This window comes from Suricata suricatta, chromosome 13 (genome assembly GCF_006229205.1).
Source record: "Suricata suricatta isolate VVHF042 chromosome 13, meerkat_22Aug2017_6uvM2_HiC, whole genome shotgun sequence".
NCBI classification, from domain to species: Eukaryota; Metazoa; Chordata; class Mammalia; order Carnivora; family Herpestidae; genus Suricata; species Suricata suricatta.
In genome coordinates this window covers 8,256,857-8,270,365 of record NC_043712.1, presented here as the reverse complement: position 1 = coordinate 8,270,365, position 13,509 = coordinate 8,256,857, and the positions used below count along the sequence as shown (strand labels likewise).

The following is a 13,509-nucleotide window of genomic DNA, read 5'->3' as shown; positions in this document are numbered from 1 at the left end:
TCAGTGCACGTGGATTTCCCTCTGTCTCTGCAGCCACGATGTAACAGTCCAGGGAATGGGTGAGCTGTGATTTATTAGCCCTCCTACCCCAAGCCTCCCACCCCCATTGACAGCCCTTTGGGCTGTAGCCAGTGCTTGGCTGTCACAGGCATACAATAGATCAGCAAACGTCTCGGTACATATATCTTTGTGCACATGTGCTGCGTGATGGGAACTAGGCTGTAAACACATTGACTGTGCTGCCCTGGGGGCACCCACTCAGAGCAGCCCAGGGAGCAGGTGGGTAAAGGGGGTCTGGAGCCCAGGGGAGGAAGAGGGGGGGCTTGAAGGGCGGGTTGACGCTACAGAACTGGAGATGGGGGCGTGAGAGGTTTTGGCATCAAAGTGATCATCAAAGCCAAAAGAAGACAGAGTCCTGGGGGTCCTGGTATTTAAGAGATGGAGAACCAGGGGTGCCTGGGTGGATCAGCTGGTTAAGTATCTGACTTTGGCTTGAGTCATGGTCTCACAGTTTGTGAGTTCAAGCCCCACATAGGGCTCTGTGCTGTCAACACAGGCTGCTTTGGATCCTCTGTCTTCTCTCTCTGCCCCTCTCCTGCTGGTGCTTTCTCTCTTCCTCTCTCTCTCTCAAAATTAAATAAATATTTACAAAAAGAGAGAGAGATGGAGAGCCAGGAACTTACAAATGTGTGGGGGGAGAGGCCAAGCCATATACCTTTATAGTTTGCAGAAGTAAGGGCTGCCTAAATGTGGCAAATGGCAGAGGAGGGTATAAGCCTAGATGTCCAGCCCCTTGGACAGTCCTGGTACGTAGTAGCTGGTCAATAAACATTGACCGGTGGAAGGAAGGGAGGGAAGGAGGGAGGAGACCCTTGGGTCTGGAAGGTGGGGGGTACTTTCAGCTGAACGGTGACTTGGGAAAGTGAAGGAAGCTGCAACCCCGCTGGTTGAGGAGGGAAGCACGGGGACACTTGGCATCAGTGGGGAAGGACAGAGTCTCCTCAGAGCATGGCTGGCCAGCAGGCAGGAGCTGGGCTGGCTGGGGAGGAGAAAGAGGGCTTAGTGTCTTGGCAGGATAGGGCAGAGGGTGAGGAAGGGACTCGGAGGGAATGCTCTGAGGTTCAGGGACAGGAACTCTTGCTGAGGCCGAGGGCCTGCAGGGACCTCAGTATTGGGAGTGGTCAGGCTTTGGAAGGGGTGTGGGGATGACCCCCTGAGTGCTGTCCTAGGCGCCTAGCAGTTCACCAGCTCACCGGAACTTTGCAAAGATAGATTGTAACCTTCCGTTTGACAGATGAGGAAACAGGCTCTGGAGGTGAGGCCAGGGGCCCAGGGCTGCAGCCCTGAGATGAATTCACATCTTCCAGACTCCAGAGAAGCCTCGGTGCTCTGTGCCCCCGCCCAGGTCGGGGCTTCGCTAGGATGATACCCAAGCAGGGAGCAAGAAGCCCTCGGGCTCCCAGTGCAGGGAGAGCATTTGCTTGTTTTCTTCCTTTGTTAAACCGAAGCAGATGCTTTACTGGGGAAAGGCACCCAGATGCAGTCAGACTTATTCGCCGCTTAGAAACAGACACGGAGACTGTGACAGGCCTGAGTGCAGCCCAGTTGAGGGGGCTCTCTGGGCACTTGAGCTCTGAGCAGCCCTCGCCCCAACGACGAGAGGGGGAGAGGAAGGGCAGGCAGGAGCAAAAGGTAGGGAGGAGGAGTCTGGTTTGCACTGGCAGAGAAGATACAGGGGGTGTTCCAGGCGGTGGGGTGGGGTGGGTACGTGACAGTGTATGTGCCTCTATGTGTCCTGGGTCACCTTGGGGAATGTACCTGTGATCGTAGGTATGTGCACATGTTACAGGCGTGTCCATGCACTTGAGGCCATGTGGCTCTGGGCTGGGGGTCAGTTGTATTTAGGGCAGGTTGAAAAGGGAGGCCATAGGAGCCCAAAGTCCCTTCACATTTGGGCATCCCAGTCCCCTGCCCCCACCCCCAGGGATGACCCCCCAGCATACCAGACCACAAAGCAGGACAGGAACCCCGTGACCGTGGCTGAGGTGGGGGGACACATGGAGAAGAGATGACACCTTCAGAGGAAGCTGAGGGCAGGGCTCCTGGGCCAGAGATTGATGACACCTGTGGGCAGGACCTGACCGAGGGACAGGGGCCAGGCCAGCCCTGCTCTGGACCTCAGCCTGGCAGCTCTTCTAGAAACCGGACCCTGAGAGGTCTGCCAAATCTGAATTCCCAAGAGTGTCACCCTTCCAGCATGTAGGCCAGCAGGACTGGGTTCCTAGAGCGGTCACCTGACCCTGGATCTAGGTGACACCCCTCTAAGGGGCAATCCCTGAAATGGCCCCAGCAGCCTACTATGGCCAGACATAGGCCTATGTGAGTAGAGGCAATGGATGTCCCCACAGGTAGAAGTGTGTGTGCATCTGTGTGTGCTCACAGGTGTATAGGCATTTGTGTGTGTGTGTCTGAACGTGGGAACTTGCTTGAAATTAGCCCGTAGTTATAGTTGTACGTGAGTATGCGTAGGTGCACATGGGCGCAGACCCTCGTATTTGTGTGTGCCAACAGCAAGGTAGGGCAGAAGCAGACGTTTCAGTAGGTGTGAGTGCTATGATGCGTGTGTACGGGGGTGTCCACATATAGTGCTGAACCCCACGCAAGTATTGGCAGGCGCACGTAGGTGGCTATGGGTGGGGGCCCATTGACTACTGGCGTGTTCAATCCAGGTGTGCGCACATGCATGTGTACAGAGAGGTGTGTGTACGGGTGAAGTCCTGTGAGCCACAGCAGAAGTCTGTGGAACAAGTGAACTCACACGGGAGTGAATCGGCATGAGAATCGGGAGGCTGGTACTCACGCAGACCTCTTCTCCCTAACCAAGCTAGCTGCTGCCACCGTGGTTTCCTGGAGGGGCGTGCAGGACAGACAGACATACAGCCAGAGGGCATCGGAGGTGGCAGGTGGCGGGCAAGGGAAGCATGGGGCGAGGGTACCACCTCAACTGTGTCAGGGCCTGGCATCCCAGGCACAGCCCCCACACCCGGTTCACCCACGCCCATCCTCAGGGTTGGTGCCTCCCAGTAAACCCAGCTCTGCTTGGCCACCACCGCCAGCCGTGAGCTGGGGGGAGGGGTCCCGGCTCGGAAATCGGCCATAAATTTCTTGAGATGCTTTAATTTTTTAAAAGCCCCACGTAGATGCTTTGCATTGCAAAAACCCACAAATATTGGCTAAATGAGGTGCGCCAGCAGAAGGCCTGGCCAGGCCCGCCGCCCTCCCCTCCCCGCAGCTGGGCCCAGGCTCAGCTGGGGCCCCTGGCCTGGCCAGCGGGGCCGAGGGGCCCATCTTTGTTCCGAGCAGGGCTCAGACTGCAGAGTGGCTGGGTAAATAGTCGTCGCCGTAATCACAGGCTGATTCCAACTAATTAAATCCTGCGCCAAGAGCCCACTCCAGCCAGTATCCCGAGAGGCCAGGAAAACACAGACACCCCAGACGGGGCTTTGCTCCAGGTCGGGTCTGGCTCTCTAATCCCGTATCTTTTGAAAGATAGGCGCGTCCCGGGATGAGGGGTCAGCGGGCCTGCCCTGCACAGAGCGGTGGAATTTTTCAATAACCAGCAGCTGGGTCACCAGGCACACAAAGGCAGTGTAATATCCTGTGGGCTTATGCGGGGAGAGAGCGCGGGCCGCACAGAGCCAGCTCCCTCCAGGCCCGGGGCGGTGGCCCCCCACAGCCCAGGCCCCCAGCAGCCAGCACAGAGGCCACCGGGCCAGGCCTCTACTCCCCTCCCACCAGAAGGACAGAGAGAGCCTCGGTAGCCAGCCTCTGCTGCCCCTCCCCCCCGCAAACCTTGGGCTCCCAAGAAAATTCATCTTCCTTATTAAAAACCAGGCTTGGCGCTCTCAGGCCCCAGCTGTAGTGCTGGGGCGACCCGGCCAGGGCAGGGCTGCTGGGACCGTCCAAGGAGCAGCGGACGCTCCTCACCTGGGGAGGCCACACTGCACAGGGCAAAGGTCTCCAGCTATGGAGTCAGAGGGCTGAGGTTCAGATACCAAGTGGCCTGTCTGCCCAAGGAGATCCTGGTGGTGACCATGAGCAAGGCCCTCAGTTGTCCCCTCTGGGAAATGGGGATCACCAATCAGTGGGCGATTATTGGGGGATTAAATGAGACCCCTAGTCTGGCATGAAATGGATGGGGACTCAGCAATGTAGCTCTGTATTCTCTGTCCCCGGCCTCAGTTTCTTTCACTGTGTAATGGGGATCCAGGGCCTCCTTCAGAGGCTGCGGGGAGAAGCAGGGTTTGTGCCCATGGGGCTCCTACACTGTAGAGGGCTGTCCTCGGTGGGAACCACACAGCACATGTGAGAGTGATTAGAAGCTGCAGAGACCCGGTTTATTTTATTTTATTTTATTTTTTTCCCAGAGAAACAATAGTTGCCCCCTCTCCCAAGTCTGGAATGCTTTACGCCTAGGGTCTGGGACCCCTCATTTAAATTGGCTGCGAAGGGACAGGCGCTGTGAGCCCTTGGAGGAGGTTGTTAGGGATGGAAAGCCGGGGCCCAGGAATTTACAATCCGTTACTTGAGAGGTGTCCTGCCTTCCCGTCACCCCATCCAGGCCTTCACAGCCCCAGCATGTGCTGTAAAGATGTCACAGTGGGTGGGGGTTGCTGAGGAGAGGTACAGGACCCGACCTCCCTGGGGGCTGAGGGGGGGGGGCGGGTGATGCACAGCCCGGGACAGAATCCTGGCTGCACCGTGTCCCAGCCAGATGAGCATGGACTCGAGCTGCCCTCTCACAGCCTCAGTCCCCTCCGTAAAGCCGGAGCCGGAAAGCTCCGGGGATGCAGGGACCCCATTACCAGCTGTGAGACTGGTGATGGCCGGTCCAGAGATCCCTGGGGCACTTGGCAACAGGGACTTGGTCAGAACTGTGCCCCTCTCACTGCCCACCTGTGCCAGGCACCGCACTAGGAACTCAGCTCACATATAAGCAAAAGGCTCTTTACCAAATCACACTGGCCTTTTTTTTTTTTTTTTTTTTTTTTGAGGTTCTGATCCTTTGTAGTTGTAAGGCATGGCACAAGGGCTGGTGTCTCTCTGAGCCTTGGTTTTCTCATCTGTGAAGTGGCTGGTCATTTCCCCTGCTTTACAGGGCGGAGGGGAAAAGAGAGAAATAACGTATCAGCTCCCCCCAGAGCCAGGCACACAGCAGGTGCTCAGTACGCAGTGCCGCAGTGCTGGGGCAGGTGGAGACCGGCATTGCAGGGGGAACCTCCCAAGGGAAGGGGCAAATGAGTGGGGAAATGGATAAAGGGAGAGGGCTGGCCTGCTGCTGGCTGGGCACTGTGGGCCCCTGGCACAGCCCAGACCCACAGACAACTCAGCACCGGGGGGAGGGACAGATCTGAGAGCCTCTTAGGAGACTGATGATGGGTCACACGTGGGGACAGCTCTTGAGGGAGAGGGAGGACCCAGGTGTCGCTCAGGCGGAGGTGAGGGTGGCTGTTGGTGGCGTCAGGCAGATGGAGACCAAGGAGGAGACACCGGTCTTGGGGACAGTCAATGAGGTCAGCTTCTCCTGAGGCGTGAGGAGTCCCAGGACACTGAAATGGAGCCATCCAGGGGGCCTGGTGCGGGGCCTGGAAGCCCGGATAGTCCCCACTGAGAAGCACGTCCACCCTGAGCAGACATACTCCTAAGAAGTGATTCGTGCTCCAGGTGCCCCAGTTTCTCCAGGTCCCCAGGCGTCCACTCCATTTCTGCTCTTGGCAGAGAGCGCGCGCTCTGGGAAGCATTGCCTGCAGCTCTTGGTGACTGTGGCTCATTTGGACCAACCAGCCACTTCAGCCACCAACTCTTAGAGACACCATCCCCCCCTTTCCCAGCCCGGTGCCCTGCGCAAGGACATTTCCTAATCTCAGAGAGGAGCATTTAGGAGCCATCTCGCTCAGGAGTGGAGGGTGCATCCCCAAGGCGAGGTTGCATGGAAATGCCCTGCCAGGGAGTGTGAGTGTGTGGCTGTGGGGGAGGGGAGCAGAGTAAACAGCCACTGCCCTGTCCTCTCTGCGGCTGTGGCCAGGTACACAGGCCTGTTTGGACAGCTGCCTGGTCTGTCCGTCTGTTTGGGAGATGCTGGCTGATAGATGGGGGTGTGCAGGCTGTTAACCCCTCAGTGCCCGCAGTGCTCCATATAAACTACCTCCTGAGGGCTATGTGGAGTCAGAGGGGGTCCTGGCCGCCCCCACCCCAGCTCCTCTCTTGGGGGGCACCTTTAGCTCTGAGCCAGGGATGGTGGCAAAGCGACAAGGGGAGGGGAGCTCCAGGGCACGGACACTCTGCCCCCCAGCCCCACCAGGGAGCCAAGAGCCACGAAGGGCATGTCTTCCTGCGGTGGCCAGGGACAAAATCTGGCCCTCTGTCCAGAGCCCTCCTCCTCACCCCCAGATCCCTCACCCATGCCCCAGGGAGCCTCCTCTGTGTTTATTAAAAAGCCAGTGGGCAGCATTTCTCAGGGCTGCCCCCTCTTCACAAACGCCATCTCAGCCTGGAGCGGAGGAAGGGGGGCTTGGGGGCCACTGGCAGCAGGCCCCTCTGAAGAGTGAACAGGCAGGCATGGGCAGGGGCTGGCTGGGACACAAAGCTCAGATCCAGGGAGCCTGACCTGGTGGGGAGATCCCGCCCCAGTGATGACTCGGACTCTGTGCAGGCTGCCGAGCAGTGAGACCGGGCGACTATGCACCTGGAGTCTTCACGTGGTTTCCCCGTCCGCCACCATGTCTCCCCATTCGGTCACTGCTCTTCCATCCAGCATGCACCCAACAGGGTGACAGGGTCAGGGAGCCACCCGGGGCTCCTCCCTCCCACCCCAGTGCCCAGTTCATTTTACATGCGGCATCGCCCGCCCTCCGCCCTCCGAAGAACTTCCTCTTCTCCCACTCCTGTAGCCCCGCCCAGGCCCCCCTGCACCTCTCACCTGCAGGGCACCACAGAGATCCCCTTAGCTGCTCTCCCCACTCCCCTCTGCGCTCCCCCACCCCTGGTCCCAGCCTCACAGCCACAGCCAAAATGATCTTTCAAAAGTGTAAATCGCTCAAGCCACTCCCCACTTAAAGCGTTTCCATGGCTTCCCCGTGGCTCTTGAGATTAAGACAAAAATCCTTTAAATGGCCCACAAGGCCATCAACAGGACGCGGGTTAAATAAATCAGGGTTTGCCCATACCTTAGGAGGGCCGGCTGCTGTGAGAGGAGGTGCTCCAGGCCAGACGTGGGGTCCTCGCCAACAGTCGTGTGAGTGGGAGGGTGGGTGCGTGGAGAACAGTTTTAGGGTAAAGTGGTGTTTATGCAAAAAAAAAAATGGACAAAACAATCAGCCCTTGTTAAAAAAAAAAAGTTGGAGGAGGGGAATACAGTATACACACAGGTGTGTGTACGTGTTACATATTATCACATATCTTCAGAAGGGGGTAGATAGAACGTCGGTAGGAGACCCGACTGGCTAGGGCTGGGGTGGAGGAGACCGCAGCCTGCACCTTTCTGTGCATTTGAATATCAAACCATGCAATGCATTACCTATTCAAAAATAAATTCAATTATATATTTTTAAATAACACATTTTTTAAGTAGGGGGTTCTGCAGGGACACTGCACCCTCAGGCTGGCTCCTGGCACTCTGCAGCCTCCGCTCATGCCACACCCTCCCTCTGAGCCCTTTCTTTCTGGTTAATTCTGGTCGTGTCTCTGGGCCTTTGCATCCACTGATTCCTCTGCTACCCAGCCTGTCCAGGGCTTCCCATGCTGGCCTGGCTGATTCTCCCTCCTCTGTCTGTGCCCAAACCCAGCTTCAGGAAAGTCTTCTCCGATGCACCACCGCCCCCAGGCTGGGCTGGATCAGGAGCGATTGGGTCTCTTTTTCTTTTTCTTTTTTGATTTTTTAAAATGTTTATTTATTTTTAGAGAGAGCGCGCGAGCGAGCTAGAGCGGGAGCAGGGGAGGGGCAGAGAGAGGAAGGGAGACACAGAATCGGAAGCAGGCTCCAGGCTCTGAGCTGTCAGCACAGAGCTCGATGTGGGGCTCGAACCCATGCACAGTGAGATCATGCCCTGAGCTGAAGTTGGACGCTCAACCACCTGAGCCCCCCAGGCGCCCCATTGTTCAGCCAGTCTTTCCAGTTCCCTGTCTCGCTCCTCAGCATGTAGGTCTGTGTGGGCTGAGTCCACTTCTGGTTTGGTCACAGCTGTCCCCAGTGCCCAGCACTGAGCCTGACGCACCGTATTTGGGGGAATGGAAGAACCAGCAGTGAGGAGAGGATGCCCAGGGAATTCCGAGGAAGGGGCTGTTGCCACTGGGTGAGGAGGTGCCCACCCAGGCCTTGAGGCAAGAGAAGGCTTTTGCCAGATTCACAAGGCGGCCGGTGCTCCAAGAGAGCGGAGCAGCTGGACTTCTCCAGCCGTCTGTCTGCCAGGCCCCGCTGCCCCTTGCTCTAGCTGTGGTCTTGGGCAAGTTACCTCTCTGCGCCTCAGTGTGCTCCTCAGCCAAATGGAGTCATTGGCAGAGACCTCTCCGAGTGACTGGAGGCAGGGTCTCCAAATCCCACCGGGAAGGTGTGCACACCGTCGGTGCCCGATAAATGCCGGGGGAACTGCTGCGGGCGCGGGGAAAGGGTTAAAGCCGGGCGCTTTTTAATTGTCAAATGACTGCGGGCGATTAGCGCTGGCAGCTTCCTCAATAATCGCTCTTCTCTGTACCTGCTGGGAGCTTAATTAAAAAACAAAGAGGCTCAATTTAAAGGCCATTACTATGCTAATGCGGCCGGGCGGGCGGTGATTAAGCGGCTCCGGCGGGCGGCGGGCGGCTGGGGCGGGGCGCGGGGCGATCAGTTACCCACTAAACGGACGGGCGGGCGGGCACCCCCCGAGCGGCGGTGCTTGGCGGTGCCCAGCCTGGACGCTGGGCCCTGACCTGCGGGGAGCGCCAGAGCGCAGAGACCCAAGGAGGCGGTCTCCCGGAGCCTCCTCTTCCTCCCTATCAAAGGGTTGGGCTGTGGGTAAGAAATAATGCCAGCCACACCTCAGAGGCTCCCTCTTACAGAAGACTTTCCCCTCCAGCCGCCCACCAGCCTCCAGTCCTGCTGCCTCCTGCACCCACTTCTCAAGCTAATCGCCCAGGCCCCTGGGCTGGGGAACATGCTCTGCTCAGCACAAGGGCTCTGTCCTGGCACCCACAGGTCTCAGGCTCCCAACCGTGGGACATTTGCTCCCCTGTCCCCAACCACCTTCCCAGCCTCCAGGAAGCTGAGAATGTGGCGGTTACCAGCCAGGCGAACCTGGGCTGGGTAACCTGTGTAAGCAAGGGACTCCTACCAACCAGGGTGGTTGTGGGGTCCACCTGCAGGGGAGGCCGCTCCATGAGGGCAGGGCTACATCTGAAGCTCTGAGCACAGGGCTGGTCTGGTTCCTGTGAGTTAGACATTTAGTAGCTAGGAGAGGGCTAGCTAGGGTAGGGGTCAAAAACTTGACTGCAAGAGCACAGGTTGGTGTGGGGGGGGCGGCATGGTACTTAGTTTAGATCTCATGAGAGAGACTGGGCGGTGAAGCCTTCGTTGACTGGGCTGACAAAGTTGATACCTTATCTCTGGCTACATTAAGAGGAGTATAGGGTGGGAAACAAAGGAGGTGATGGCTCTTCTTGCCCCTGGAGGACCAAGTTGCTGGGTGCTAGGCTTTAAGGGGTATTTGGACAAACTCAAGCTCATGACCAGAGTGTGGAACCTAGGCAGGGGGGTTAACCTGGAGAAGGGGATGTCAAGGGAGGGGCCCCTGTCTTACAGCTCAGACCCTGTGGGGTCCCAGCTGAATGAAGCTGGACGTTTGCACCCAGTATGTGACACCCACAAGTCTGTCTTGACCCCCTGGTTTTGACCCTGAGCGTGTTTTCATTGACAGCCTGAAAAAACGCGTGATCGTAAACTTGGGTCGTTTTGTCGGTAACGCGGAAAGCCAGCCTTCCGGAGCCTGGGGGATGTGTTACTTAATCAGTACTAAATACACCCGGCAACACCAAAACCACCACCGGCTACAGATTCAGCGAAGAGTCAGATCTTGCTAATCAGGAAGATGCAGTCAGAGCACAGACCTGATAGTAGAGCAAAACTTTATTGAAAATTTTTCATGGGAAATAATTTATCTCAATGAAAATAAGTTCAGAAAAATAAAAATGGCAACGTTGTAAATTATTTAACTGCACTAGAAAGAAAATTGATCAAAAAATTAAATTGTCTTAATGGAGTTGATTCCAGAAAACACTCGAAGGAAGTTTATCAGTGTCGTTATAATCCTAATTAAAATGCTGTGGTCTGCATCCAGGGGGTCCAGATCCTTGGGGTCAGAGCGATGGGGCCAAAATGTCAGCTGGTTAGCGTTAGGCTGTCCAGGGGTGCCTTGGGCTTGTCCTTCTGAGACCTCCTTTCCTTGGGGAGACCCTGTTCCCCGTTACACCAGGAGATCACTGAGGAGTAGGGCCCCTGTATCTCCGTCCGCACTGATTCCTCATCACCTAACACAGCGCCCGGTCATGGGGGGTGTCTGGTCCGTGCTTGCAGAATCAACAAATCCTACGGCCAAGGCCTTCGAAGGCAGCTTCTGCTCTCAAGAGGAGGAAATTCGGCACAGAGCAAGTGCCCGAATACGTGTTGAATGGTTGATTGCGTGCATGGGTGCAGTGGATGGATGGACTGAGAGGGTGGCTGGGTGGGAGATGGGTGGGTAGTTGGGCAGGTGGGTGGGTGGATGGATGGATAGCAGGCTGAGTGACGGTGTGAGTGGATGGACGGACGAGTAGGTGGGAACAAAGGAAATCTGATCTGTCCTCTTTAGCCCAACATTCAAGGCTACCAGCCTGACCCTTCTTCTTTCTCACTTCCAACATGACTGACCCACTGTCTCCCTCACCCTGAAAATGGCCTCCATTTTCTTCATACCTTTGCTTTTTTCCAACCTCTCCTTTGCAAAGTGGTCTCCCTGCTTCTCCCCTACAACAGAGTTTAGACTCTGGAATCAGGCACACCCCTGTTCCCAACCCAGCCCGACTGCTTCCGCCTTTCAGTCCTTTGCACTCCTTATTGCCCCCTCCTCTAGGAAGTCTTCCAGGACCCCAACCCCACCCCCTCCACCTCCCCACCCCCACCACTCCCTTAGTGTTGCACCTCATCAGGCCCTGCCCTGGATCTGGCAGTCCTCCCTGGGCACATGGCTGTCGGCCTGGCCTATTCTGTCCCCTCAGGACCCTGGAGAGAAACCCAAAGGCCTCTGCATCCCCTGGTGCAGTCTCTCGTCTTCCACCTGCGTGTCTGCCCCTGACCTCCATAACCTCCCAGCCCAGGTCCTGGGCCCAACAGCCCTGAGCTAAGAGAGCAAGTGCAGAACCATTCAGGCGGTGGGCAGGGAGGCGGTGGGCAGGGAGGCGGAGGCTGAGGCAGGAGGGGGCCTCAAGCACAGAGAGGCCCTGGACACCAAGCGGTGACCCGGGGAGAATGAGCAACAGCCCTGAGCCCCCCGCCCAGCTCTAATCCCATCTCTGACTCTGAGCAGGTGTGTTACCCTCTCTGGGCACCGATTTCCTGCTTTGGGGAAAGAGAGTGGCAGTACCTGCCTGTAAGGGGTCTTATGGGGGAGGGGTCAGTGCAAATAAGGCACAAGGCCTGGTATATAGGAAACAGTAAATTTTAGTGAGTAATAACCGTAGCTATGAATGCTGGGTGAGAATGGGGGTAGGGAACCCGGGATCAGCTCAGCGGGGGGGTCTGATGAGCCAGTGGGAGGAGGAGGCTCCTACTGTAAGCTCAGCATGGAGCCTGGCTCATAGTAGGTGCTCAGTGAATGTTAGGTGGATGAATGATGAAGAGAATCATCAGTGAATGGACTTCATCAGTGAAGGGCAGCAGAAAGAGGGAAGAGCTTCAACTCCTTCAACTCTAAGGTTAATAAAAGAAACCCCCCTAAAGCCCACAGCCTGGGGCCTGGCCTGCAGCCCACAGGCCCTCCGACTACTGTTGGTCCAGGCTACAGGGCAGGAGGGGCATGTGGGAGGATGGCAGGAGGGATGGGACATCCTGCCTTCCACCTGCCCTGCCCCGCAGCGCTGTCTCTCCCTGAAGTCACTAGGAGAGGTCTGACCCCCAGAGAAGCCCCGGTACCCCCGATGGAAAAGAGCCCCCACCCACCGCAGGGGCCGTAGCCCCAAAGGTGAGAGGCCAGTTGTCAGTTGTCAGGTGCCAAGCCATGTACACACAACAACTTATTCTTAGGAGTGTGTGTGTGTGTGTGTGTGTGTGTGAGAGAGAGAGAGAGAGTCTTGGCAGCTCTCAAACAGTGTCCCCAGCCGGGGCCTCCCTCTAACTCCAGACTCATATATGCAGCTGCCCCCTAGATGCATCCACGTGGCTGTTAGAAGGCAGCTCACACGCAACGTGTCCAGAACTACCCTCCTCATTCTCCCCTCCCCCACCTGGCCTGATTCCTCATTTCATTTAATGGCAACTCCATTGTCCCCATTGTGCAGGCCCCCAAATCATGCGACCGTCCTTCCTCTGCCCATCCTCTGGTGTCCTTGTCTCCCTGCAAACCGCATGCCACGTCGGACTGCTTCTCCAGCACCTCCCCGGGTCTGCGCACACAGTATCTCTTGCCTGGATTATGGGGATAACCTCCCAACTCATCTCCCTGCTCCCACCCCCCACCCCCACACAGCTGCCTGAGGAACCTGGTTCAAATGTCAGCCAGACCACATGCCCCCTCTGCTCAGAACCTTCCCACAAAGCCAGCGCCCCACCAGACGTGTGCCCTGCGTCTACCCGCACATCCTGGCTCCCGTTCCTGTCACTCACCTGCATTAGCCATGACGGCCTCCTTGTCATTTCTGCCACACCCAATACACTCAGCCTCAGGGCCTTTGCACTTGCTGTTTGGGAAACTCCCCACCCCCCCCAGATATCTCAGTAAGACCTCTGACTGTCCTTCCTAAAAGCTCTCGCCATCCCTGTGTGCCTCCTCATTTTTCATCACATTGTCACCAGTTGTTGCACTCTGAGTGCTCCGGATTTATTTGTTGCCTGTCCCCTCACCCATTAGAATGGAAGCTGGGGGTGGGGATGGGAGTGGGAGGGACCGTGCATTTGGCTCACTGCTCTATCTCCAGCCTCCAGACAGTGCCTGGCACATAGTAGGCACTGCATACATGCATGTGGACTCACGAATGTCTGCCTGGCCAGGCTGGCCCCTCGATTGTGTCCGGGGCTCCCGGCTGTGACCGGCCCTCCCTGCCCCTGGCCCCCTGACCTCCAGCCCCGGCGGGGGGGTGGGGGGCTCCCGACAGATCCCAAGGCCCGGATCAAAGGGGGCCTCGGAGCCCGCGGCCCCCGCAGGAAGCTCCGGGGCAGCCCTCGCTGCAGGCCCGGCCCCGCGGCCGCAGGTCCGAGTGCCCGGCCACGCAGCGCATTCCAGCCGCGTG

General features: G+C 57.4%; 1 long non-coding RNA gene across 1 annotated transcript; it reads left to right on the top strand.

Annotated features, from left to right (window-relative positions):
- Window positions 1-8,913: 8,913 nt before the first annotated feature.
- Window positions 8,914-10,276, top strand: LOC115275720. Its single transcript, XR_003901714.1, has 2 exons — window positions 8,914-9,049; window positions 9,948-10,276. It is a non-coding gene; the product is annotated as an uncharacterized LOC115275720 (long non-coding RNA).
- The last annotated feature ends 3,233 nt before the right edge of the window (window positions 10,277-13,509 follow it).